The sequence below is a fragment of the Stenella coeruleoalba genome, assembly GCF_951394435.1.
Source record: "Stenella coeruleoalba genome assembly, chromosome: 6".
Lineage (NCBI taxonomy): Eukaryota > Metazoa > Chordata > Mammalia > Artiodactyla > Delphinidae > Stenella > Stenella coeruleoalba.
This window is the reverse complement of record NC_137151.1, coordinates 116,259,342-116,286,885: the sequence shown is the minus strand read 5'-3', so window position 1 is coordinate 116,286,885 and position 27,544 is coordinate 116,259,342. Positions and strand designations below refer to the sequence as shown.

The following is a 27,544-nucleotide window of genomic DNA, read 5'->3' as shown; positions in this document are numbered from 1 at the left end:
ACTTCAAAGAAACCCAGATGAAATTCTGCCCAACATTCCCCCTTGGTATACTCAAAGCAAGAAGACAGACAAAGGCTAAAACCTTTTTGTTTGTGATTTATGCTGATGCGTTTAAGGAGATGTTAATTAGAGGTGTGTAGTAGGGAAAGTTTCCTTCTGAGCTTGACCTTCTTATGAACAGCTGGGAATGGCCCTGTCCTGTGTTAGGCCAGTTTAATGACCAAAACACCTACAGGAAGGAGATCAGGGCCACATGGCTGAGGTACCTCTTGGTTCCTTTGAAAGATGCTTGTTCAGTTCAGTACCTTTTTCTTGCATTACCAGCCTCTTCCATAAAGTCAACCACAACCTGTATTATCGGGGACTCCGACTAAAACTTGCAGTAACTAGGAAATAAATTAAACACGGGTTTTCCCTTTTCTCCAGCTGCCAAAAGTGATGTCAGTGGCGTTAATGATCCTTGCCTCTGCCCTCTGCAGACGGTAGGGCTGTCTGTGAGAACACTTGTTCTGTGCTCTGGTTCCTGGGCTGTTACAGAAAAGCTGATGATGGTAGATGAGAGTCAATTGAGCAGCCGGACAATTACTAGAAGGTAAAGTCAGGCACTTGCTTCCTTCAATTTATGAGATGACTCCGGGGAGTGGGCAAAGAATGCGACCTCTATGAAGTATTTAACAGAAAAAGTAAAGGCAAGGGGACTAGGTCTGCTTGCTTCTCCTTTTGCCTAATTGCGGAAACGGTATTGCAAACACCATGTTGTAAACGAAGCCGTGATTTTCATTTAAGTCTAGTAGTTTGATATCAGAGCCAGACAGACAAAACCTATGTCCTGTATTTCTGAACATCGCAAAAAAAAGAAAAAAACCAATGTGAAATTACAATATAAACCTCAGAGCTGGGATGGTACTTCCTGGGAGGCAGGAATAACTGCAGAATTAGCTCCCACGAAGGCAGGAGAAGGAGTGACTTTTATGACTTGTCTCCTCAGGTAGGGAAGATGGTGTCCTGTTATTTTCATGCCTTCAAGCAACAGGTTTATTTTGGTTGAGCTCTGTTAAAATGAAAGCCTCCCGTCTCCCAGCACATGTGGTCTGACGTGAAATGTTAGGGGGATTGCTTTTCTGAGTTCCTCTACCTTGACGATCATGTATGTGGGGACTTGTTAGAATTTGGGCAGAAGAGAGATCTGAGACATTTGGATTTACATTTTGGGGGGAGACCGTTATGGTATTGACCCCCACTTGCTTTATCTTTTAATTACCTTTTGCCTTATCAGCATGCTCTGTCTTTACTGAAAAGAATGGGAAATAACTGAAGTGTATATTCTTTGGCTTAAAAGATTTCTAAATGTTTATTCAGATTTCCTTAATAGATCGTTGACGGAATACTTTTCATTGTTGAGAACCATATGTTGTTGCTGTTTAAATCTATCTTCTCCATAAATCCCTAACTCTTTGGAAAAGTTTCCAGACCCTCCTCCCTCTGCCCTTTGCTGTTGGGGAAGGAGAAATCCACGGCGCTGACAGCCCCCCCCCCCCCCGCTGGACCACATCGGGAGCCCACAGGCGTGACGGTCGCCCTCCCTTTCTTCTTTCCTTTGCGTAATATGTGTGCCTGTCTTCACTGGTGGTCTCCTGAAGTCACCAGCCCTGCCAGAAGGTCTTTCCCTGGGACAAAAGGGGAACTGGAGCGAGATGGCCTCTCACATGTTGGCAACTCTCCCCGAATAGCCTTCCTTGGCAACTCTGCGCTCTGCAAGGGCTGGCCAGCAACCTTGTTATTTTCACCAGCCCTCCCCCATGTGACTCGCACCAGGCAAAACTGCTATTTAAGCAGCTCCATTAAAAAGCTCTGGCTTGGCCGATCGGTTACCCTTTGCCATTTAAGACCATGAAACCAAGTCTTTTCCAGCTCAATTCTGGCCTAAGATGTTGGTTTCCTTCCTTTAGCTAAAAACGGCTTTCTCCTTTCAACATAAAGTAGCAAACATCTTGGGTCTTATCTCTAACTTGACTTCTTTAGTTCAATCCTAACTTGATTTTTTTCTTTTTGGTGATTATGGTCTGAAGGCTTTAAAACAGAAGCCTTTTTCACTACTTAGATCTGTCCTTTCCCAAAGTCTCAGCTTGCCCCCATACCTCCCAGCCGTACCTTGTGAAGAGCAGAGAAATGTTCCCCTTGGCCCAAATTTCAAGCTCTCTGGATTTAACTTTCTTTTCTTTGGGTGATTACCGTAGCTAACAGAGCTGGGCTGGTAATGCTGCTTCCTCCCTAGATGCTGCCATCAAACCCACATGGTAGAACCCAAGCTCTAAGTCAGGAAATTCCTTTCGTAAGGGGTTTCACATTTCGTCAGATGCATCCATGCTTTCGTTTATCTATCGGAGATTGCATGGTGAATGGTAAAATAAGGAACACCTACACACTACCAGGACTATAAATGTATTTGATACTGATGATTTAAAAAAAAATACGGGCCTGTTTTTCAGATTTCAGGTACGCTTAAAAACAGAGTACTTTCGCAGTATGTTATACGGTGTTATAGGTAAGCATTCTGGAAGACTTGATCAGCTCTAAGTTAGCGGTACCGTGAATTAACTACAGTAGCATCAATGAGGTAGCTGAGGAAATGAACTGTGTTCATGGTTAGGGGTACACAGTTGAATATAACTGTGCGAACTGAGAAATCAACAGACCTGGGAAGACAGGATATGGGAAGATGTCACAGGTGCTGTGTTCAGCATCCTGCAAGGTGCAGAGCTCCCTACCCACCTCTCTGCTCTCACATCCCTTCCACCTTTTTTCTCCCTCTGATCCCAGCCAAAGGTAACCTTTTTCTCCTCCGAGAGTAGTCACCCCCCACCCTCCTGGCTCTTCTGAATACTTTGCCTGTGCCGCTCCCTTAAGGACTTAGGCTTTTGGAAACCAAACCCAGGAAGCCAGAGGGGTTTCTTTCTGCTTTCAAATTGTCATACTTCTCCCCATACACAGTGAATTGGGAGGATGGGAAAGGGTAGAATACCAAGAAGGTTTAAAACGTTGGTTAACATTCTATGTTCTCATCACAGATTTTTCAGAATGGGAAAGATCTAAATGTGATTAAAACATTATTTCCTCGCAACTTAACATATTTTTGACATTAAATATGGAATATTAAAAGTTCAAATCCTTTAAGTAAATAATGAAATCAGAACCATAGCTGAATAGTGGTGTTCCTTGGGTGACAGGAATTATAATGTTCATAATGAATTATATGTTTACTCCTTCTTTACATTTACTGTCTCATAAATTTTCTATATTACGCTCAAGATTTTTATTTTTAAGTCACAGCTGTTTATGTTAAGGGAAAGAGAAATGTGCAGTTTTGACACATTTCTTCAAGTGGAGGAATTTATTTATATGAATTTTTCTAGTTGAATCTACAATATAAGATCTCAAACAATGATCTCCATTGAAGAAAAGTCATTACTATAGTTACTTTTTTTTTCAAGCATAGTTGGATAAGGAAGAGTTTCTTTCTGGCTACATTTTCCTACAACAGCCAACAACTTACAATATTATACTCCTATCTCCTTAGTAAAAGCAGAAACCGCTAGTAACGTTCTAACCAGGTATTTTAACTATGTTGGGCTTAGCTCAACAAATTGACAGGAAGTTTCAAGGCATTTAAATACAAGATAAAAACTTTTAGCCAATGGGTTTGGCTAAAAATGCATTGCTGAAAGGGTGTGGATCCTTCTCTTGTACTTATATCATAACCTTATGCTGTTTTCAGCAGCTTACTCAGTGGAGACGAATCAGTAGGCTGAGATAGTGTGAAGGGAAGCGGAAGCTTTGTTTTTCAGCTCTAGCCGGCATAGTTTAAGTGGGTCGAGTCCAGAAGATGTAAATTCCTGCTGGATACAATAGTGCAATAATCCATAGGTCTCAAGCAGCATTGCCCAAGTGTTGACTTATTTGATAATGCTTTAAAAATTACATTTTTCATTACTGGCAACAGGATTAGGTGGGTTTTATCCTGTGAGAAGACACATGCGGACCGTAGATGCTGATGTGGTGATGAAATTTTGTCAAAATGTAATTTCCTGCTACTAAATCTTGTGACAGGTGCATCGTATTTCTGGGTTCAGAAGTTATTCCCCAGTGATGTAACTAGAGAGAATGTATAACAGGAACATCACCATTTGATATTTGCACAGCTCTTCTCCAAGGATATGTTTTGCTTTTTCCGTTTCCAGTTTATGAGAGCTACAGATGAGTTTTTGTAAAACATCGTAGCAATATTTGCCTCATATGGTTGGTTGTGAGTCGATTGGAGTTGTAGATATAACGTGCATTCAACACACATTACCCATGTCTTCTTTTTCAGCACGTGCGTTACAGCCTTTATCGTTGTATATTTTTTTAATTTGTCACTCAACAGATGTTTATTGCATTTAATGACTGTGGGAGGCTAGTATTGCTTTTTTTTTTTTTACATATTCCCAAGTTACAAAGATGTATGAATAGCGATTATATTGCATGCAAACAAATATACACGGTTGCCCTTCTTCAAGTAAGTTGTTTCATTCAAGCGCAGCCCTTCTTCATTTCAAGTGTGTGGAGGCGGGCATATAGACAGATGAACTGAAGTCCCAGGAGGCATCTGCTAAGGTCTGTGTGTAGTGTTAGGAGAGTTCCTTTCCGACCAAACTCATTACAGCAATGGTAAACAGCTATGGTTTTGGAACTTCAGTGTTTGGAGTTCTTTGGCTTTCGATAATACCTCGCTGCGAACCATTATCCAGCTTAATCAGCTCTTTTACTCACCGTATTTGGCTCTCAAAGCTTTTTGGCTGTCTCCAAAGATCAAATGTGCCCTCGGACGGCCAAACTGGCTGCTATAGAGACCATTCAGAAGAATATGCCCAAGGCTGAGAAGGCAGTTGCAAGAAAGAAATGGGACTTGAGGAAGGCATTCCAAAAATGCTTCGAACAATGGCTACATGATTGGAATAAGTATGCAGACACCAAGGTGGCTGCAGGAAGGAAGAGTCCTCACTGAGGATGTCTGTTAAAAATCTTTGTCGTTTACTCAGTAGCTAAACTTTATGTACAGACACACACATACACATACACACACCCTTGCACAAAGATAAACAGTTGTGAACTTCAGACTCTCTCTTTAAATTTTTCCAGGCCTCTATCGTCTGTTTGTAGCTTCTGTTCCCATTTCCTCTATGTCAGCCTTGCCTACCACTTTCCCACTTTAACTTTTTGCTAGACTCCTAAGTTGATGGTGCCGGTAGGTAGCGTTAGTGGCTGAGACATACGTTGATCAGGATTTACGATAAAGGCTTTGAAAAGTAGTATGCCGAGATTTTGGAGTGGAAGATATATGAAGGAATTGTTATATCCTTTTATTTCCTGCTCTTTGAACATACTACTTGTGGAAAATTACAAGGATGGCTTCTGAGTGGCCCAAAGCAATAGATTTCAGCATCTGGCGAAGCCATTTTTTTTTTTCTCTCCTCGAAGGGCCTCCCATTTCTGCCTTTCTGCATCCATGCAGGTTGGCACATGTGATGACACAACTGGATATAGTTTGTTCCTGTGCTAAGCTGTTCATTCAGCTGTTCTGGATGAGAGCCAGATGTAAGATGAAAAGCACATTGTGCACCCTTAACTTTTCCCCCATTTTACATAAATTGGTGGTTGGTTTGTTTGTCTCAAGCCTTTGTAATAAACTATGGCCTTCCTACTTAATTTCAGGCCAGGATGTATGAAGCTGTGTTAAGCTGTATGTAGATATCCCGGTAGGAACATTTTGGTAGATTGCAGTATGAATTCAGGAGAAACTTGAAAGTACAGTTTTGAAAGGCCAGGTTTTCTTTCCCTTGTAGCTTTCACAGTAAATCCTGTTTCTCTGGCAATTAAAGAGATAAGCCTGGAGTGCTTTTTTTTGTTTGTTTTTTTTACCTTGGTGTCTCCATGTCAAGGCTTTATTTGTAAGTAGAAAAACAGACTTTCTCTGTCATTTAGGGGCGGAGTTAAGACTGTGAAATGAACAGAAATCTCCTGGTAAAACTGAGTCCTCATCTGGCAAATTTCAACCTCCCTGAAAGCCATTCTGTACATGGTGAATGCTGGCTGGTCCCAGCCATACTCTCCTCCAAAGAGGAGAGGCAGAGAAAAGAAAAAGTGACGTTGGTCAACATTTACCTCGTGTGGATTTTCTAGACTATCGCTGTCCTTGTGGCTGACCTGGATCGTTACTGCTTGCGTGTTGATCATATCACAAAGCATGTCCTTGTGGTCCCTTCACTTATTTAAAGACGTCTCGGCCTGTCCTTCAAGGTTCCTCACCGCCCACCCCAACCTGCGTCTGTAGACGTCACTCCTCCTACCCCTCTGCAGATATCTTGTGCTCCGACAAAATCACATTCCTCCCTTGGCCTGTCCAGGGCTGGGCTCTCATCCCACGGGGCCTCGTTTTGTCCTGCGCCCCCAGTGGGAAGTGTGCCTTGTCCCTTTCATTCGTTCTGCTCATATTTAGTGAGTTCCTGCTAGGTACCAGCCCTTGTGCTGGGCTCTGGAGATGCAACACTGAAACACCATCCCTGTTTCCACATCCCCAGACTATTCCATTTCTGCCAAACCAAGCCGAGTGTGTCAACGAGGTGCTTCCATTCCTCTCCTAGCTAGAAGTGTCCTTCCCACCTCCATACCTCCAGAGCTTTTTGCTTATGTGCCTCTATCATGGTATTCACCCTGTTTCTACTTTGCATTCCGTCTGTCTGTAAGTGAAGCTTACCTTCCTTGCTAGAATTTCTAGAAAGCAGAGCCTATAGCAGAATTCACCTTTGTATCCTCCACAGTACTTAATGCAACCATTTACTCATTCAACAGGTATGTTGATTAGCTACTCTGTGCCATCTACTGCTCAGGACATTCTATGAATATTGATGTTTATAGATACCTTTTGGATGCATGAAAAATGGGGACCTCAGAAGGATTATCTAATGTTAAGACTTGAGAACAAAAGAGGCTTTTGAGGTTGAAAAGGTGTCTCCTCTCTGGAGGGGAATGGGAAGCACCCCTTGAGGTTTGACTTTTTAAATTGCATAGAAGAAATGTTGTATTTCTGCCAGAATAACTTATTTCTGTTAGACCTAAATCGGAACCCCTTTCTTTAGTTAATGGTTAACTAGGTCTCTTTTGCTTGGATCTCCTTTTGCATCTAAAATTCTCCTGTCAACCGATGTCAGGTTAAAAACCGATTTCAGATTTTGTAATGTTAAACCCTGCAACCTCAAATTCTAAAGTCTGTAGTTGACTTTTAACCAAAAGAAGATTAAGCCTGGCCTGACTGTAACCTGCTTAGCATATTTTGTAGTTGTTTTACACAAATGCTGCAGTGGGCATTTTTGTTTTGATCATAAGAACATCAAAGTGTTTCGTATTGCTAAACTTCTGAAACCTCCAAATCACATCGATTGGTTTACTGACTTAATATTGACTATTTTGAGTTTGTGATTGCTTTAGACTCTTGCATTTTGAAAGAAAGTTAAGTACAGTTTGTTGATTGTACTGAAGTCCTCAGTACTGCTTGTGCCTGGAGCTTCAGTTTATCTGAAGCTGCCCCTTTTAAAAGGTGCTGCCCCTTTTAAAAGAAGAACCCTAAAAAGCTATCAAACGTGCGTTTTGAGATGCCCATGGTGACGAATTCTTTCGTTTTCCTTTTCAGAATGAAGACCTAAATGACCTCAGCAAATCCTCCTTTAACTCATGGGTACCCAGACTCTAAATATTTCATGATTCACAACCAGGACCTCACATCTTCCTCCTCAGTAGATGGTACGATGCACCCATTTCAGTTTGTTTACTTTACACAATCCTCAGGAGTTTGTTGACTGAACTGCACGTTCTATATCGTGCCAAGAAAAAAGCACTGTGACACCAGAACAATGAGTCTGCATAAACTTCATCTTCGACCTTAAGGACTTAGCTGGCCACATGAGCTGATGTGCCCCCCACCGTGCCACAAGAGAATGGGTTTACGCTCATTGCATTTACAAGACACATTTCATCTGCTGCTGAAACCGTGTACGACAGAGCATCATTGTAAATTATTTCATACGGAACTGTTTGCTTTGGGTGGAGAGAGTATTAAATATTTAACATAGGTTTTTGATTTATAAGTGTAATTTTTTTAATTAAAATGTAACTTTTCTTACAGCACATCTTTTTTTGGGATGTGGAACTGAGGTATACAATGTTCTGTTGTAAAGAGTGGAGCAAACGCTTAAAACAAGGCTAACAAGAGTAGAATAGGGTACGATCCTTGTTTTAAGATTGTAATTCAGAAAAGTAATATAATAAGAATCATAGTGCCATAGATGGTTCTCAATTGTATAGTTCTATTTGCTGATACTATCTCTTGTAATATAGCCCTGATGTTGAGCTGAGATCCTTTCAAGAGCTGATCTTAATTTCGTATTTTTTTTTTCTGTAAGGCAATAGGCCATGTTAATTAAACTGAAGAAGGGTATATTCTGCTGGGTATTTTCAAGTGTCAGCTTAAAATTGGCAATTGAATGGAAGCAAAATTACAAGAAAAGGCATTCAGTGTCTTCCATTGTATATACTGTAAAGAGGAGGCGACATGGGTGATCCCTTCGAATCAAAAGCTCTCTTTGGAATGAACAATGTGGGTGTTTGTAAATTCTGGAAATTTCTTTCTATTCATAATAAACTAGAGACTGTTGATCTTTTCTTCTCCCCTCCCCCACTTCTGTAAGCTTCCTGTTCCATTGCCACCATTTTTTTTTTTCTGTTGCACACGTTAGGATCTTTCATTTCCTGCACTGTCTCTAGAAAGATGTAAGACAAGTGAATACTTTTCTTTCATTTCTAACCAGAAATTAAAATTCCAGAACGTGTTTTTTTTATCATGACCAGGGCTACATGTCACTTTCCTTAAGACTCTTATCTCATGTTTTCTGAGAATGTCCAGTGTTACATTGTTTAACTGAATGTAATTTGGTCCATTTGCCCTGGTGGCTTCTGGCCTATGCGTGATTAGTTAATAAACCCAGGGCACAGAGAGCACATCCAAGCATAATGACCTGCTATGGAAACATCTAGCCAGCAGTGAAAATGTTAATCCTTTTCTTGTTCGGAAAGTACACACATCTTGGAATTTTTCCCTGTGAAAAAGAAATGGCAATGGACGTACTTCGAGAAATTACCTACAGAGTTTTGAATCTTTGACCAGGAAACTTCCTAAAGGTTCGGTGAATTAAGGCTAGTATCAGACTCCCCCGGAGTCCATGTAAACTCTCCCTCAGGAGGTCCCGGCCCTGCTATTGAGAGGAGCAACATTTTCTTTCACTGAAGGGTTGATCCCCCTGGGGGGGAGAGGGGCTGCCAGGAAGGGGCCAGGGTTGGGGGCCATTGCAGTGGCTGCTCATCAATGGGTCAGGTACCCCCTGCTCTACTCAAAAGGGAGTGGAGATCAATGGAACCCCTCACCCTGCTGAGGCCTGTGTTACTGTTAACTCAGACGGATGGCATGTACCTCACAGACTCTTGTACAATGTTCATTGTTGCAGATTCTAATCGTTTGCATGCTCATCAATTTCTAAGATAAATAGGTCTGTAGTCATAAGAATCCATTGTTTTCAAGGAACTTACCGAATGACATCACTTCCTGTTAGGAGAGAACACTACCGATTTTAAAAATTTGATATGAAAGTTTTTTGTTGTTTTTTTTACTCTTTATAAAAAAGACTTTCTTAGTCTAACTTTCATTTTTCAAGTATTTTGACTCATACTCTTGCTTGTGTAGGAAGGAGACAAGCTGTCCACTCTCTTCCGTTGAAGACATAAGTAATTAAGGAGAAATCAATGAACAAAGTCAGTCCCACCCATTTTCCTGTAAAGGTAGTTATTATTTCTCAAGGAACCTAAACTTTGCATATGTATTACCAAGATACCTCTGCCTGTGGGGTTAACACATATTCTGGGTGAGAACAAGAAATGAACCAGACTGGAAAAAGCCATCTCTTGGTTTCTGTTTCACTGACGTTTTGTTGAGTCAAACAGTATCAAGGTAGGCGTTCTTATTTAAGCTGCTTCTAGTGGTCCCTGAGCTGGGTTTTCCGGTGGTATCAAACTTCGCCCATTTAAAAAACTGGAAGTTGCTGGTATTTGAGGCAAAAACTCTTGCTCTGTCTACATGAGGGGTTGACCTTTAGCTGCTAAGTCCTTGTGTTCAGCTCCTATTCAGGAGACTTGGCTTTTATCCATTTCAAAGTATTTGTAGGCCAGCCAAAGGCTTACATGAATGGGACTTCTAGTGGCCTCTGGTTAACCTGTAAGTTAGTGGCTTTTCTTCATGAGACCAACCTTTTACAGTGTTCTTTCTTAGAGACTTAGGCAGAGTTTTAAAATTCTCCTTTGTGGAAAGAACAAATATGTTCCATGACTTTGATGATATCTTTATTCTGAGCAAAAGAAAATAAAAGTCCTAGAACCAGCTAAAAGTGAAGAGAATCCATTAATGATCAACCACCTGAGTCAATAATGACAATTCAGTGCCGATGTTACATCTGTGGCTGTTTCTCGCTAACTTTCAAAGGTCAGGGACTCTCTTGACTAATCTACGTTGACTGCAAAAATGGATTTTCTAAAAAATCATCTAGCCAGAAGTAGAGATTTTTAACTTTTCTTGCGCTGACGCTTGCCTCCTAGCTGTCTTTTAAATCTGAGACATTTAAAGTATTAAACAGCTTTACTAAACTATAAGAAACAGTATTTGACAATACTGAGGCCCTGTTTTGTTCAATCTTGCATCCTGAATGCCATACGCCGTGTAGTTGAAAACTTTCATTTTTACTCACTGCAGATGGTTTCAAAATGGGGGAGGGGAGCTCATCATCCACTGATAACAGAACCACGAAAAATGAGATTCATGTGCAACGTTCCAACTGCTTTGTCAGGGCTCTGTAGGTCAGTCCGTCACACAAGGAGGCATGGAAACCAGAAACACTGCAGTAATTAAGACCTTGACTGGGGAGAGACAGGACCCTCTGGAAGGCATGGGAAGGAGAATGGATAGAGACCAGATAGAAACCTGCTCCTTTGCAAGGACTTGACAGGGGAGTAAGTGTTCCTAGGACCTCATGTATGTTAGTTGCAGTATGAATGCTGCATTTATATAGGCTGCTGAGAAATTGGAAAGGAAGAAGCATACACTTCTAGGGATGTGAGGAAATATGACCTTGCCAGATGTAAGACAACGACCTCCACTCTGTGAGCTTAGTCATGGAGGGCAAAGAGAGCCTTGTGGTCAGTAGACATCAAGGGGTTAAACACTTGGTGCCGCTGGTCATTTCCAAAGCCAAGTCAGAGAAGATCATGGGGGTCCTTCTATAGCTCTGTAAATCAGTCTCCTAAGGATGGATAGAGAAGGTGTGGGTCAGATGGCATACTGGATTCCTTCCCTACTTGTAACCAGAGCATTAAATTAGGTACTGGGAAGTGGTGGAATGATGTTGGAGGTGTTTAACCTACTCTTAATGAAATTTATCAGTAATCAAGAGCTTAGAATTAGCTAATACGATTAGAAAAACATAGGGCATAGCTGGAGAGTGGTCTTCCTTTCCTAGTTCATTGATGCTGGCATCTGTGATGTATACACCAAGGGATCTGGTATTATAGACTTTGGCTATTCACCTGGCGTTTAAATCTCTCCCTTTGTTTTTGTTGTTAATTTCTCCAGTGTTAACCAATATGCCACACGATAGGACAGATTCAGTACACAGGAAAACTTGTCTGTATTTGTATAGACGTCTTTAGTGCTTTTTTTTTTTTTTCTTTTTAGAACCTTGCTATTGGCTTAAGAATGTAGTTCCCGGAACCATTTTTCTTACAAGGTTCTTTCCTTACACGTCTTGGCTACAGGGTGGGCCAAATTAAATACATATATATTTTTTCGTTTCATGTATGTGCAGTTTGGTTTATCATCTTAAGATGGTGGTGCTGCTTACGGTGCTACTTCATCTGTGTTCAGAAGGACCAATGCATGGTCTGTATCGCTACCAAAACATTTATTGTATATATGTGTATAACATATGTATTATGTATATATGTAATGGATACCAGGCCAGGTATATATTTTTATTTAGATTCACTTTTCCCAAGTTTTCTTTATAGTGTTATGCTTATTTTCAGTCCCCCCCCCCCTCCCCGATTCTGTCTGGTACTTAGAACTGTAGTGTCTTCATCGTTAATTAAAGAAAACTGTCTAAATGAATTCACGGACGCGAACGCTAGTGATCCTTCATGTTTTTGATTATGGGACATGAAACAGAAACTGCCAATTCAAGTTTTCCGGGGCATTTGATTGGGTAAGAGCAGTGTGACACTATTTAACATACTTTAGTGAATGATTTTGGAATGGATAGGTTTACCTCATCCTGTCCCTCTTCACTTGGCTTCCAATGGCCAAGAATATAAAGAAAAAGACCTCTGACAAGATTGTGAGTTGCTTTTGGTGGTGGTGGTGTGACGGGAAGAGAGAGAGGGGAGCAAACATCTATCCTCCCTGGGGTGGAAAGGTATGTGTTCTGTTGAGAGGCACTAGAAGAGCCTTGTCAACCTTCGACGAAGCTCTTGTTGTGATGCAGGTTGCCTTGGAGGGGACCTCTGGACGGGGTCTGAGATGGTTAGCATCGTCTGGGTAGCTTTTGAAAATTTTTCATCCGTGGCCAGGCCAACTCCAGAGAGGCTGATTTACTTTGTCTGGGAAGGGGGCTGGGCATCTGTTGTTGCTGCCGCTGCTTTTTATCTTCTCCAGGAGACTCCAGTACAGGTCAGGGCTGAGAACCGCTGCAGGGAAGTGTTGCCCAAACTTGTCTGATGACTAGAGCCACTTACTCGACATGCTGATTTCCTCGAGCTGTCTGGGAAAGTATGTCTAAACAGGTGACTCTTGTGGTTGGCACGTTTGGAAAATTCAGATTTCTGTGCAAGGGGAGCCTTTTGGATCGTTTCACCGCTGGAATGGATAGAACACCAATGATTTTTGAAAATAATAAACCCCGTTGCCAATAAACAAACAGGCAACTCCCCCATTCCTCCCAAATTGAGCTTTCTTGCTTAAACAGTTTAAATAGATGATTGACGTGGCCTATGTTTGTTAGGGTAGACTCAAATTACTGAACATTTTGGAAACAGATTCGAGATTAATTTTTTTAATTTATTTACTTTTAACGAGCATGGCGCTCCACGAGAGTGACAAGACGGAGTTTTCTGTCTTTCCTTATCCTTATTTGGTGCACCAGGCCCGTCTTCCTTCTACCTGGCACGCATAGTAAATGAAATTTTTATTGTTAAGAAGTAGCATGCAACATGATTGAATAAATGCTTGAAGTCATTATTTCATCTTCACTTTATATTAGCTTTCTCCATTTATTCTTTAAAAAAACAAAACTGATTTTTTCCCTGCCAGTGGTATTGCAAAGCAAACATCACTCTAACTTCTATTGAAATTACAAGTAAACATCACTAATTAGTATAAATTTGAGGGAAGTCTAGTTGGAGTGAATTAATGGTGCAATTTATCGCATAATTGTCTTATTATCTTTACACATATACAGAAACAAACTATGGCAAGTAAAATGTCAATAAAATGCCTGCAAGAACGAACAGGCAAGGAGAATTTGTAATTACCTCACTGATTCTATTATAAACAAGAGCAGCATTTATTCTGCATTTATTCTAGATGAGTCACCAGGATGTACAGCGGTTATCTCATTTTATCCTTTCAGCAACCCAGAGGTAGATACTATCATCTATCATTTCTGTATTCCCCAGACAGGCAAGCAGAAGAGAGAAGGGGCATGACTATGGTCAAGGGATACTATGGGATGCAGCAGCCTCTCACCCGTGGACTGCTTGATGGCTAAGCTTGTATTCCCATCAATGCCACTGCAAGTCTCTGGTTTCCAAATTCTTTAAAAAATTAAATTCTCTACATTAAAAACACTATCACTACAGCTTCCCTGTATTACTAACTTGCTGAGCAAATATGATCTCACATGAGCCAGAGAGGAAACCTCTCTCCAACTTATCATTTTTACCCTACCCAGAAACAGACCCTTATTACACTTATTTCCGTTCTTTATCTTTGTGTCTAGCTTAGTTCATTCCTGTCCAAAGTCTTTTTGTGATTCCCCATTTGTTCCCTCAAGAAGTTCACCCTCTTCAGCAACACAATAGAGAGAACTTTATTTTAGGAACATAGCAGGACAGTAGGTGAGATGTGAAAGCCACAAAGATATCCAAGCACCTGTATTTTTAGGCATCAGCTTCTATATATTGCCTCCTGTAAACTCATTAAATCAGAACTCCTTACCTTCCCTGGTGTGGAAACTGATGATTAGATAAATGACCAAGATGGGCAATAGGAGAAAAAGTGGGGTCATCTGAGCTAGAGAGAGTCCTGACCTGAAGTGAGAGAATGGTCAAAGCTTCCTCAATATAGGAATCCCCTCTCTCATATACCCTGCAGGGGAGGGAAAGTTTTTCCTTGACTCTCTTAAGGTCCCTGGCTGGGTCTGAACATTAAACTGACAAAGACAAATTAACAAGAGAAAAGCATATAAATTTATACATATGCGTTTTTACATGACACGGAGCCTTCCTAAGGACCTGAAGGAACAGCTAGCCCAGTATTTTTGTGCTGGGTTTGATGGAGCGCGGACCCTCGTGGAGGAATATGATAGGTTAAGGAGTGTGAGGTTAGCATACTGAACTGGGGGAAAATTAGCAAGTCCTGTCTGTTTGCATTCTTCTCGGCGTCGCTTTGTCTTTGGAGATAAGGATGCTCCTTTCCTGAGTGTAGGGAGGGCACCTCTCACATGAGGGTTTTATGACCTGTCTCAGGGGCGGACAGCGAGAGAAGGTCAGAGTGACCTTCCTGTTGCTGCTGTCTTCTCAAACTCCTTCAGCTTCAAATATTCAGTATGCCAAAGGGCTGTATTTGGGGGTGGCATGTCCTGAACCCCGTGAACCCACAGTGCTTCTCAAACCTTGGACTGTACACTACCTCTACAGAATTTCCTGACAGGCTTATTATGACATAGAGATTTTAACAGGGGCCTCAGGAAACGATATTAGTAACAAGTTGTTTCCCCAAAACACACACGCGCCCGTGTGTGCACACACAAACACACACACACACACACACACACACACACACACACTCCTTCTCTGCGGGGCTGTTCTACACACTGACCTTACTGGTGTTACTGGCAGTCAGTAGGCAGTATCCTTTCCACTCCCTTCTCTGTGTAAGTTGCTCCAAATCTCAAGCACCACAACCTCTAACTGTAAATGTGAGAGAAGTGATATCACTAGAGTTGCTCATGGCTCCTGAAAAACTAATCTATAAAGTAGAAATTAGTAAAATTAGTCTAAACTTACATAGGAATTAGCATAAAATGCGAGAATTAGGTAAATTTGCACTTACTGTAAATACAGCATTATCTTGATTCTACCAAACAAAATCCCAAACAAAACAAAATATCTCAAAATATTAAAAAGTGGTATGTTTGATGGATGCTTTTTTTTTAACATCCTTATTGGAGTATAACTGCTTTACAGTGGTGTGTTCGTTTCTGCTGTATAACAAAGTGAATCAGCTATACATATACATACATCCCCATATCTCCTCCCTCTTGCATCATTTTTATTTTATCTTTTCTATTTTTCTGTAAGTTTTTATAATGATCATGTCTCATTTTCATAATGAAAAAGAAAACAAAATATTGTTTTAAAAAAGGGGGGTCTGGGACTTCCCTGGCAGTCCAGTGGTTAGGAACCAGCACTCCCAATGCAGGGGGCACAGTTTCGATCCCTGGTGGGGGAACTAAGATCCCACATGCCGCACGGTGCAGCCAAAGAAAAAAAGGGTGGGGAGAGGCTGGGTGAGAATCTTAGTGAATCCCCACGTGCTGGTATTACCATACAGCTCAACACTCCGTGATCAGTCAGTCGGGGGTCAGCCAGCTATGGCCTGTGAGCCAAATCCAGTCCGGCTGCCTGTTTTTGTAAATAATGTTTTATTGGAACATAGCTCTGCTCATTCATTTATGTATTGCCTATGGCACTACAACAGCAGTGCTGAGTAACTGTGACAAAAACAAATGGCCCCCAAAGTAATACACTTCCTATCTGATCCTTTATAAAAATGTTTGCCCAGCCCTGTAATAGATGTTTGTTTTTTTCTGTTTTTTTTTTTTTTTTTTTTTTTGTGATATGCAGGCCTCTCACTGTCGTGGCCTCTCCCGTTGCGGAGCACAGGCTCCAGACGCACAGGCTCAGCGGCCATGGCTCATGGGCCCAGCCGCCCCGTGGCATGGGGGATCTTCCCAGACCGGGGCATGAACCCGTGTCCCCTGCATCGGCAGGCGGACTCTCAACCACTGCGCAACCAGGGAAGCCCAATAGATGTTTTTTAAGAGAGAGAATTAGGATGAGGCAAAGACCCTTGCCCTGGGCTTCTGAAATTCTCCTGCATCTGCTCAAGGGGCTTTCTGGAGTGCTCTTGCCACAATTACAGCGCTGTTAGACAGAGTTTATTACTGTCTCTGAATCCCTATGGAGCTGATCCTTGAAGTGCTAAAAGGACTTCTTTAACACTAAACTACTTTTACCGTTAGGCACGCAGAGCTGAAGCAGAGTAAATCTCGGATGATACTTTTTCCTTTTGTTGCCTCAGTTTTTCTAGATTAACAGCCAAAAAAAAAGGAGAAATCATTAGTTAAAAGTTATTGTTTTCAAAGAAGTTGGGTTTCCCTAAGAGACTCCAAAAGAGGTTCAAAGTAGACTGTGGTCAGTCTTCAGAACAGCAGGCAGGACCTCGACCAATAGGAGAGACAGTAAACAGGCATCCTCTTCCAGTCTCTTTCTCCAACTCGTCATCAGCTGCAGTGCTAAGAACGAAAACAGTGCCAAGAGCATGAATTCAGGTCAGGAAGATAATACCTGATAACCTATGAGACGAAGATAACATATTTGAGGATCATTGGATTAAAAAAAAAAAGCATTGTTATACATTGTCATTGGATAGGAACACAATTCCTTGGTATTTTTAAATTATAAAATCCCACTACTTATTCATTCACCACACCCGTGATATCACTTGAGAACTATTATATGCTATGATGTGGCACAAGGACCCAGTTCTTGGCACTCCTGTATAGGTTCTGGAAGTGATCTCAGATCTCAGTGTGTCTGGACCCCTTGTTTTATGGGAAGAAAACTGGATTTCTGTTCCACCCGCATTTAATGTGACTTTATTTTAAAACTGTATCTATACCAGATTGATTAAAACAGATTCTAAGAGGGCTTTAATGCCCCCTCTCCTGGCGAGGTTTGAGGTGCTCTCATGGCCCAGCGTGCAGTGTGAGAAGTGTGTGCGCAGATTGGGAAGTCCTGTCCTGGAGGGTTGCTGAGGTCGACCTGGAGAGTCAGCACGGTGGCGAGTAGGAGACAGGGACAGTGTTGAAATGGGACAGCTGTAAGGACCAGAAAGCTGGAATGAGGGAATCAGAGCGGCCAGGTGGAAAGGCTCCCATACCCAGCTTTCAAAGAGACCAGAAAGCATCAGAGAGTCTCAAAGGGTTACTGCTGGCCGGAATCTTTTACCTCTCAATGGTACAACTCGTTCTCACGTAAAGCCAAGAATCTTGGGTCCCCAGTCTCCTGCCCATGAATTGAGAACGCCTCCTGGATCAGGTAGAGCGAAAACCCGAGTAACACGCACGGCTCACGTTTATCAAGCATTTCGCCACACGCCTGTCGCTGGTCACGGATCAGCTCATGTGCCTTCGTCCCAAAGGTTTGTAGCTATTACATCTAACCCCATTTTAGAGAGTAAAATAATCTAAGGTCTAGAAGGGAACCTGTCTAAGTCACTCAGTGGGTAAGTGTAGTGTTGAGGTTCCAACTCAGTTCTCTCGAACTTCAAACCTTTACTTCCAGAGTTTAATGGTTCAAAGACATGGAAACTGGAAAAATAAAAAATCCATGTTCATTGAAATCCTGATATACTTTTGTGACACTGGGTTGTCAGAAATGCCACGTGGAAAATTCTCTCTTTTTTTTGTTTTGTATTTATTTTGTTTGTTTTGTTTATTTTAAATTGCTGACTTCCTTTTATTCAGCCTTCAGGTGCTAATAGATGAATGATAAATCTATTTAAAAATAAGTTTTTGGCTTCCACATATTCCCTTTGCTATTATTAGATGTTTAATTATGCAGCTACGGGGAAAGTTCTCAAGGCGCAGTTCCATTGCTGGACACAACCCGTACCCTCTCCCACTCCCACCTCCCCAGTCTAACTTTCTTCTCTACGCTTTGCTTTTGGGGGCTTCTGGTTAAGTTGGGATGCAAGTGCTGTCTCTCATTAACCTCTTGAAGCTCGACTAAATAGAGCTTCCCATTTGCTTTTCACAGAAGATGGCAGCCAAATACACACACACACACACACACACACACACACACACACACCGTATCATACCACTCATATACACACACACACACCACAGCCCCCCTCCTTCCCCATCCCATCATAAAATTCAAGGAGGAAAAGTTAATGATGCATCTAAAATAGCTAACTTGTTTTTTTACATCAGCGGGATGTTTCTGGTTTAAATTCAAATTGTTCCTTTAATTTTACATCCCCCTTTCATCACTACCACACACCAACTATTCCAGTTATCAGGGTCCCATGCCCCATATGTAAAAAAAAAAAAAGTAGAGCTCTGAATCTGGTTTACTTCATCTGTTGAAAAAGAAAATAAGTTTGGCTGAGCTAAACAAACTTCTTCCTGAATAGAGTAACCTTACTATTTGTGTTTGCTGAAATGTTTGACAGATGGGAATCTGATGGGGATGTTTCTTCTAGTGACTGTGGAATAATTCAGCTCTCATCTTTGCTTTGCCACTAACTGAGTGACTTTGAGCAAAGCACTTCTCTCTGGCTCGCTCCTTCTTTGTTTATAAAATAGGAGAATTATCTGATCTTACCCTGGGGTTCAGAAATTTGTCAACACTCTAAAATTGAATGTACTGTTTTTCCCGTGTATAGCTGTGTGTATTTTTTATTCCTGGGGAGGGGGGACTGTGACTTCCAGTGAATTCTTTAAAGATTCAAAACAGAGAGATGGTTTCTTAGAATCACAGAATTTCATAATGTTTATGACGCCCTAGCAAATTTTATAGAATTAGGGACTGGCCTAGGGCAAAATAGTAGGTCAGTAAAGTTTGTCCCGACTTCTTTCTCCCCTCAGCTCTAAACGTGGGTTGAGGTTGGGTATACCCCCTTTGCCAAATGTTTTCTTGGGACCCAGGGTCTCTCTGGAGTGGAGACAACACTAATTGCTAATAGTGGGGTTTTAGGTATCCATATGGAGAGAAGTTTAGTAGGAGATGTTTAGTTTACTTAGAGCAGATTTAGTGCTTTATAGGCACTGAGTCTTGCAAAGGAAAATGGTGAACTTGTCCCTTTATGTATTTAAAATAAAACTTTACTTTGACAATGACACGAAACTTGCATGTTTGCAATGAAGAAAGCTTATTTCTAGATTTTCCGAAAATTTTTAATTCTGGATACATTCATCAAAGCTAAACTTTTTCTCCTTTGTTTTTGGGAGATGGGGTTCCTGGTTGGCTGTCGCTCTCAAGACTGGCCTGGGATTAAGACCCCCGTCCTCACCTCTCTGAAGGCATCTCTTATAGGTAACCACCTACTCTACCCGTACATGAAGTTGGCTCTGACCCACCCTCTGATGAGCGTTGCTTAGTTGTTGGCAGAAAAAGAACGAAAGCAGGAAAAGAATGAAAGAATTTCCTTCGGGCTGACAAACAACTCCTACTTTTTGTTTCTAATGGGAAATCTATTTTTACTCTTCTCTGCCCCAGCAGTGGAGTTGATCTTCATGACACGAAGAAACCCTCAACCAAAAATTTAAAAAGAGTGTTTCTCTTTGGAAATTATAAACTCAAAATATCTTCTCTAGGGAACTACACTATAGTATTTCAGGTAAGAAGACTATGCCCACTGAGTGTGTTCCATTAAGATGTTGAGCCTCCAATGAAAACATAATCGATTATCAAAGATTTTCACCAAAGACGACCATGCAGTTGAAATCTGCCATTTAATTTTTTCTACGTGGTTGTGGAGTGATGAGTTTTTGTTCTAGAAAAGGGCTGTAGTGTTGGAACCAGACAGTCCTAGGCCAACCTGGAAATCCCATTGACTAACTGGGAGACCGTGGGAAAATTGTCAACTTCTAGGAGGCATAGTTTTACCACCTGTAACGTAGGGATGATGACATTTACTTTGCAGAGGTTTGGAGAGCATTCAAGGCATTCTCACCATATGCAGAGCACTTGAAATAGTGCTTCACCCATAACTGGTACCCCATACATTGTAAACCTTGTAGAATAATTTTAATTCTAAACATTTTTACAACTTTTGGACAAAATCTCTTCCTTCATGCCAGAACAGTGGGGTCTACCTTTTTATAACTGTGAAGTTTAAAAGGCCTTAGACACAAGGAGTCTTCCTTGCTTGAAGTCTGCAGCCTACCTTTCTGGTGAAAAAGTCCTGTGGTGCAAGGAGGTTTATGATGAAACCATAGATGGAATATTGCAATCATGGCGTCCCTTGTCGGAAATGAACTCACGCAGCGTTCTGAGCACAAAACTGGCACCAATGAGGAAACTGGACATTATGAATGATGAACGTATTAGCTAGCTCTGCCTTTCATTCCAACTATTACATTACTTTCTTTAAGATCTGAGCTGAGGTTAGAAGCGGTCATCCCATCCAGGTGTGCTCGCCTTTAAGTTGGGTTCAAATATGGTCCCTGAGCCTCCCACTCTCACACTTCTTATTCATTCAAACACTGCTATTTTGTTCTGATCCGTAAGCCTTTTGGAGATGCTTGTCTCGTAGCAAATACCCCTGCACCACTTGGCCCCTGGGGTTGAGCTCACTTCTTTTTATATTTAAGACCAAAATTAATGAAGAAAAATACTTAAGATAAGACTGTTGTTTCTGCTTCATTTATCGTCTAGATTCTCCTCACCACAGTGTTCTTACAGAGGAGGGTGTCCAGGGGGACCTGTCACTGAGGCTGTGAAAGGAGCACCCTCTGGAAGACGAAAGGGCCGGGCCCTGGCTCCCTCCCCCTGTCTCGTTTCTAGCCTTCACCTACTGCCTATCATCTCTCTTTCCCTTCACTGCTGGGCTGGGCCAACCTCTCATGGCATTATTTTTAGTTCTCCTACCAAAACACTGACTTGTTTCTCCCATGGTTTCTTTTCCCTTGACCAGGGATGTGAGATGAGTTTTCTCCTTGTACGTTCAAGGGCGTCGGGAACATTGTGTGCTGACGTTTAACCCCTTGCATTTCCCCGAGGTCCTTTGTTCAGTTCCTCATGAACTTCTAATTTTTTCCTGGCTTGTGTGTTTTGTCCAGACTGCAGTTTTCTGGAGCTTGGCCGGCCACTTTGTTTCGGGGAAGCTTATTGCTTCACAGGGAGACCATCTGACAGTTGTTATCTGTCACCTGAGAGACAGAACTGCCAGCATTGGGAGCCAGAGGCAGCGATGAGCTGTGCTTCTCACCGACCTCCCACCTCCCCAGCCCCCACCATCATCTGGGACGACCCGAGGAAGGGGACCAGTGTGACACCAAATGTTCACAGGAGGATGAAGATTTCTCCACCCACCAAGGCCAGCCTCGGTCTCTCCTTGAGCCCCCGACAAAGGGGAGAACCATCAGAGTCGTCTGTATGGAAGTCTGTACTCTGATCTCCTTCCCTCCTTCCAGCTCTCTCCTCTTTCTCCCCTTCCATCAACCTTCCCTCCCTTTATCTCTGCCACAACAGTCTGCGGGATGACGGTGGGGTAACGTCTCTCCAGGAGGCAAACACACTGGCAGATATAACACTGAGTACAAGCCAGTGGTCCATGCCTTCAAGGAGGCGCCCAACCACAATGAGAATAAAATCCATGCTTTTTCCCATCAACAGCATAGGAGGGTTTCCTTTTCTCCACACCCTCTCCAGCACTTTTTTTTTTCCGGTACGCGGGCCTCTCACTCTTGCGGCCTCTCCCCTTGCGGAGCACAGGCTCCGGACGCGCAGGCTCAGCGGCCATGGCTCACGGGCCCAGCCGCTCCGCGGCATGTGGGATCTTCCCGGACCGGGGCACGAACCCGTGTCCGCTGCATCGGCAGGCGGACTCTCAACCACTGCGCCACCAGGGAAGCCCTCCAGCATTTATTGTTTGTAGATTTTTTGATGATGGCCGTTCTGATGGGTGTGAGGTGATACCTCATTGTAGTTTTGATTTGCGTTGCTCTGACAATTAGTGATGTTGAGCATCTTTTCATGTACTTTGTAATATGGGAAAAGAGGCTAAAAAAGAGTGAACAAATATAGATGTATAACAGATTCACTTTGCTGTACACCTGAAATGGGCACAACATTATAATAAATCAACTATACCCCCCAAATTTTTTTTAAAACTTCACAAAGTGTATCAATAGTGCAAAAATAAAAATGGATATAATGAAGAAAAATAAAAACTCCTTGCCCTTCATCAGAGCCAGCAATGACCCTAGGGGACCGGCCCCTGCCATCTCTTCACATGTACCCCCTACCATGTCTTCCTCGGGTCACCCTGCTGTCAGCTCATTCTCACCCAGAGCCTCCACACCGATCCGTCCCCTCCTCCTGAAATGCTCTGGCTTTAGCACTTCTCATAGGTGCTTCCCTCTTATCCTGGTTTTAGCCCAAACGCTCCCTTCCCAGAGAACCCTTTGTCTCCCAAAACCTCTATCGCTCTCTTGCATATATTTTTTTAGTTTTTTCACAGAACTAATCTTCATCTGAAACTATCTCTGTGTTTATTTGTTTGTTTGTTTACTTTCTGCCTTTACCCACTCCCAAACTCTCTTTTTCTCCATGTGGCCCCCAGTGCCTGACATGCTAGTCTGTTTTCAATAAATATCTGTTGAATGAATGGATAAATAGATACTCTAGTAGGGGACATGAGAAATACAAAAGTAACATCATAAATAATGAAATAATCATTGACCTTTTTGGTGTTTTACCAAGCACTGTGTTTTATGTATACTATCTCCAATCTTCAAAACAATTATGAGAGAGAGAGTATTACTTTTATATTTTGCCAAAAAAAAAGGAGGCTCCCGAGCGTTGGTATTTTCCCAAGGCCACCCACTTTGTGAGCAAAGGACCTGGTATCCATCCTCAGACAGGTCTGACTCTCAAGCCAGCAGTGGTCCTTTCCTCTTGACCATGATGTCTCATACACGTAAACAACTATAATACAAGCCAGAAAGAGATAAGCTCCATGAGAGGTACAGATAAACTATCACGGGAATTCAGAGAAGGAAGACGTGGCCTCTGGGTGAGGGCAACAAGAAAGGATTGTAACAAGGTGGTTTTGCGTTTCGGGACCTCGGCCCCTGAAGACTCAAGGGAGGGAGGGAGGAGGATTTGGACAGTTGGAGGTGGAATGTGAAATCCTGGAGTGTGCTGAAGGAAAATACCAGAAGGCTACTGTGTGTGTGTGTGTGTGTGTGTGTCTCTGTGTGTATTACAGCAGAGAGTAAAAAGGTGAGAATGACAATATGAGCTATTCTATTCTGAGAAAGCTTGTAAGTAGCTGTAGGAGGGCATATTTCCTTCTTTTATCCAGTTCTACCTTCGATTCTTCTTTCAAGGCAAATGTACACATCTGTATCTATTAGAGTAAGAGCTTCATATAAACCTCTATGATCCCCCATTTCTGTTTAAGCAGACCTTGCTATTTATCTACCAAGCAAAATGTATTTTCCTACTGAGTCACATTTCAATGTCAGATGTGGGCTAAATGTTCCCAGGCCTATCTAGCCTCGGGGGGTTACATGTGACCACTTTACCACTTAAATCCAAATCTTCGTGATCCAGTGTCTCCGTCTATTCTAGTAGGATTTATGTCGCCTGCAAAGTCTCTGCCCAGATTTTCCTTGAGTCCTCAGGAAGGCACATCAGCTGTGTTCACACAAGTCCTCCTTGCTTGGTACCGCTTTGCCTTCTCTCTGCTGCTGGATGCTGAAGTCTCCCAGGCTCTTCGACTCTGTGTTTTGGACCAAGATTCCTGCTTAGGACTCCAAACCCAGAGTTCCTAGTTTCCCAATTGGCTGCATTCCTTTCAGTCCTCCTGGCAGTGGAGCCTCCCAGGACAGGGACAAAGGCCTCCTCTCTTCTGAGGGCTAAGACCTGTGGGGGCGGGCTGGGAATCAGAATCGAAAGCACAGTGAAAGGACCGGCATCATATTAGATTCCATTTAGATTGATACCAATATGTTGTTATGGAACTGAATGTGAAAGTTATCAACCCTGATGATGTCAAGGTGATAGTGATAGTATAATGAAATGGAGGTCATGTACATCACTGATTTCCTGATCTTTCAGGTGAAGACACAAAATTTATAATTTATAGCTGATAAAGCAAATGGTAGAAGTAATAGTATATTTAAAGTAAAAGTATAAACATAAAATTGAATAATGGGGAGGAAGCAACTATAATAATTGTGATCTACTGGTTGCCTTTATAACTACAACCATATCACAGTTTAACATGACAAAGAGGGCAATTAGGAATAAGGATCTAACAGTTTGGAGTCTACATAAGCCTAAGAAGAGAGTATCAACATGCACAAAGAAAAACAGGCAGATATACTTTATAGGAAGAGACTTTTCTGCATTCTTTTAGTCCATGGTACATCAATGAATATAAAGTAATAAAGGCAGTAGAAGATATAAATAACAAAATTAACAAGAGAAAGTCAATCGATATATATTATACACTGTCCCATGAATGCAAAGCATACATTTTCCCCCAAGTGGCCATGGAATGTTCACCGAAAAATAACTATATATTAGGACACAGAGAAAGCTAAGTGAAGTCTGAAAAGTAACATCTGTACAAAAATCATGTCCTGATTGTAATGGAAAAAAAAAATTCGAAGAAAAAACCCAAACAATAAAAGGACTACTCACCTGGAAAATTTTTTTTAAAAGTTTCTTAGGTAACACTTGAGTCAAAGAGGAATACAAAACCAAAATCACAGAATATTTTACCCTGCCTTGACCTCTCTATGTGGCCCTGTGAGGTCTGCTGTGTACTTCCTCCAGGACCTACGAGTAATAAACATCCCTATTTCAATGTCTCCTGGTCTTTTGTTGAATTGTGGCTCACCGTCCAGCACCCTGGGGCTCTAGTTAACAAACGTTAATTTAAGGATATGAACAGGCAGGGTGGTGATAAGGACACGTCAAAAGCTAACCAGTATTTGAAGAGAAAGAAAAATCAAAGTTAAAATAACAATGGTGTATGGTATACACCTATTGGACTGACAACAGTTAGAAAACTAATCAGTGGGGTTCATGGCATAGAAATCCTTATACACGTAGAGTGTATGTTGTTCAGCCATTTTGGTTAGATTACGTAGACATTTACCCTATGATTAGGAAGTCCACCAGATGAATTCTCACATAGGTTCCTAAGGGGCTAGGTACAAGGATATTAATTGCTGAGCCTCTTGTGGCGCAGGGGTCCTGGGTGTCCATCACTGGAAGAGTAGTGATGTACGATTAAGTGGGTGCGCACCTTGGAGTTTACTGCACCAGTTAGAAGCGGTGGGTTCCATGTTTGCACAGTGACATGGATGGGTCTTAAACACAGTGCTTGAGAAAAAAGGTAACAAATGGAATGAAACAGAAGTCAGTCCTCTGTATCCATGGGTTCTGAATCCATGGATGTGCAAGGCTGACTGCACTGTGCCACTTTATGCAAAGGACTTGAGTGTCATCGGATCTTGGTATCCATGGGGGTCCTGAAACCAATACCCTGTGGATCCGGTGGGATGACTGTAGCACAATAGCTTTTATGTAAATCAAAGAATCCATGCACACAGAAAAACAATGCACAGTTTGCAAGGATATATTTTTTTATAAAGAAATACATAAGAGATTGTCATACTAAGTGAAGTAAGTCAGACAGAGAAAGACAAATATCATATGATATCGCTTATATGTGGAATCTAAAAAAAAAGAATCTATTTACAAAACAGAAACAGACTCACAGACTTAGACAATGAACTTATGGTTGTGGGGGGGAAGGGGGGAAGGGTTAGGGGCGAGGAATAGATTGGGAGTTTGGGATTGACATGTACACACTGCTGTATTTAAAATAGATAACCAACAAGGACCTAATGTAAAAAAAAAAGTTAAATAAATAGATAAAAATAAGAGTACTAAAAAAAAAATGGTAAAAGAAAAATGTGTGTCCTAAGATAAAAGATCGACAATTCTGAGTGTATAATATAATAATATATATGAAGTGATAAAAAAGTGTAAATGTATAAAATCTAATACTTTGATAAACAGTATTATAGTAAAAAAAAAAAAGAAATACATAAAACATGTTAGAATGGTCTCCTATGAGGGGGAACGGAAGGGGAGGGAATGTGGGGATGAAAAGGAAGAGATACTTGGAAAGAATAAATAAGAGGGGCCTTGTGAAACCAGTGATGATAAGGTGCCATGAACTGAAGAGTCTGATAAATCTAACTTTATGTTCCTGAGGCTGAAAAAGCAAAACAAAACTGAAATATAAACTAGACACATAATGCAAACGAAATAGAGAAGGTTGTGAAAGCGAAACCTTGGAAAGCCCCGGGCCCAGATGGTTTCTCAGAGAGGTTCTACCAAATCGTTCAAGAACAGATAAGTCCAATGGCTGTTTCAGAGCAGAAAAGGGGAACGCTTCAAAATGAGTTTTATGAAGCCAGGATAGTATTGTCCTCACAACGCAACAAAAATAGCACGAAAAGAAAGCCATGAATAGTATGACACAGCTATCAAGACAAAAAGCCTGAATAAAATATTGGCAGACAGACTCCAACAGCACATTAAAAAATAACTCATCCCAATGAAGGGTTTACTTTAGGGACAAAAGGACGATTTTCAGATAGGAAGTTGAAAATAATTTAGCAAATCAGTAGCTGAAACTATGAAGGTCATTTGTCCCCATATATGTGGAAAAGGCATTTGATAACATTTAATACTCATTTTTTTTTTGATTGAAAAAAGGTTCCTTAACAAAATAGAAAGGACTGGAAAACTGTATAGTCATCAGTGGGACTAGTTACATAAATTATGATGCATATACACGATGAAATGTTCGGTGCCTGTCAAAAAGAGTGTTATGTATTATTGGTATGTAGAAGAGGAGAAAAAAACATATGTTTGTGTTGCCTTACATATATAAATTTATAAACAATATCCAGAAGGATAACAAGAAAGTGAAATCATTGTTACTGGTGTGTGTGCACATGCGTGTGTGTTGGAGGGGAAGGATTGGAACCAAATGGGTAAGGAAGGCTTTTTATAGTATACCTTTATGCAC

The 27,544-nt window shown here is 41.6% G+C and overlaps 1 protein-coding gene across 1 annotated transcript in view; it reads left to right on the top strand.

Annotated features, from left to right (window-relative positions):
- IRS1 (insulin receptor substrate 1) overlaps positions 1-8,754 on the top strand; it is a 61,099-nt gene extending 52,345 nt beyond the window's left edge. Inside the window, exon 2 of the mRNA XM_079925225.1 lies at positions 7,727-8,754. The gene's annotated coding sequence lies outside the window, so the exon portion shown is untranslated. The remainder of the gene's footprint in view (positions 1-7,726) is intronic.
- The last annotated feature ends 18,790 nt before the right edge of the window (positions 8,755-27,544 follow it).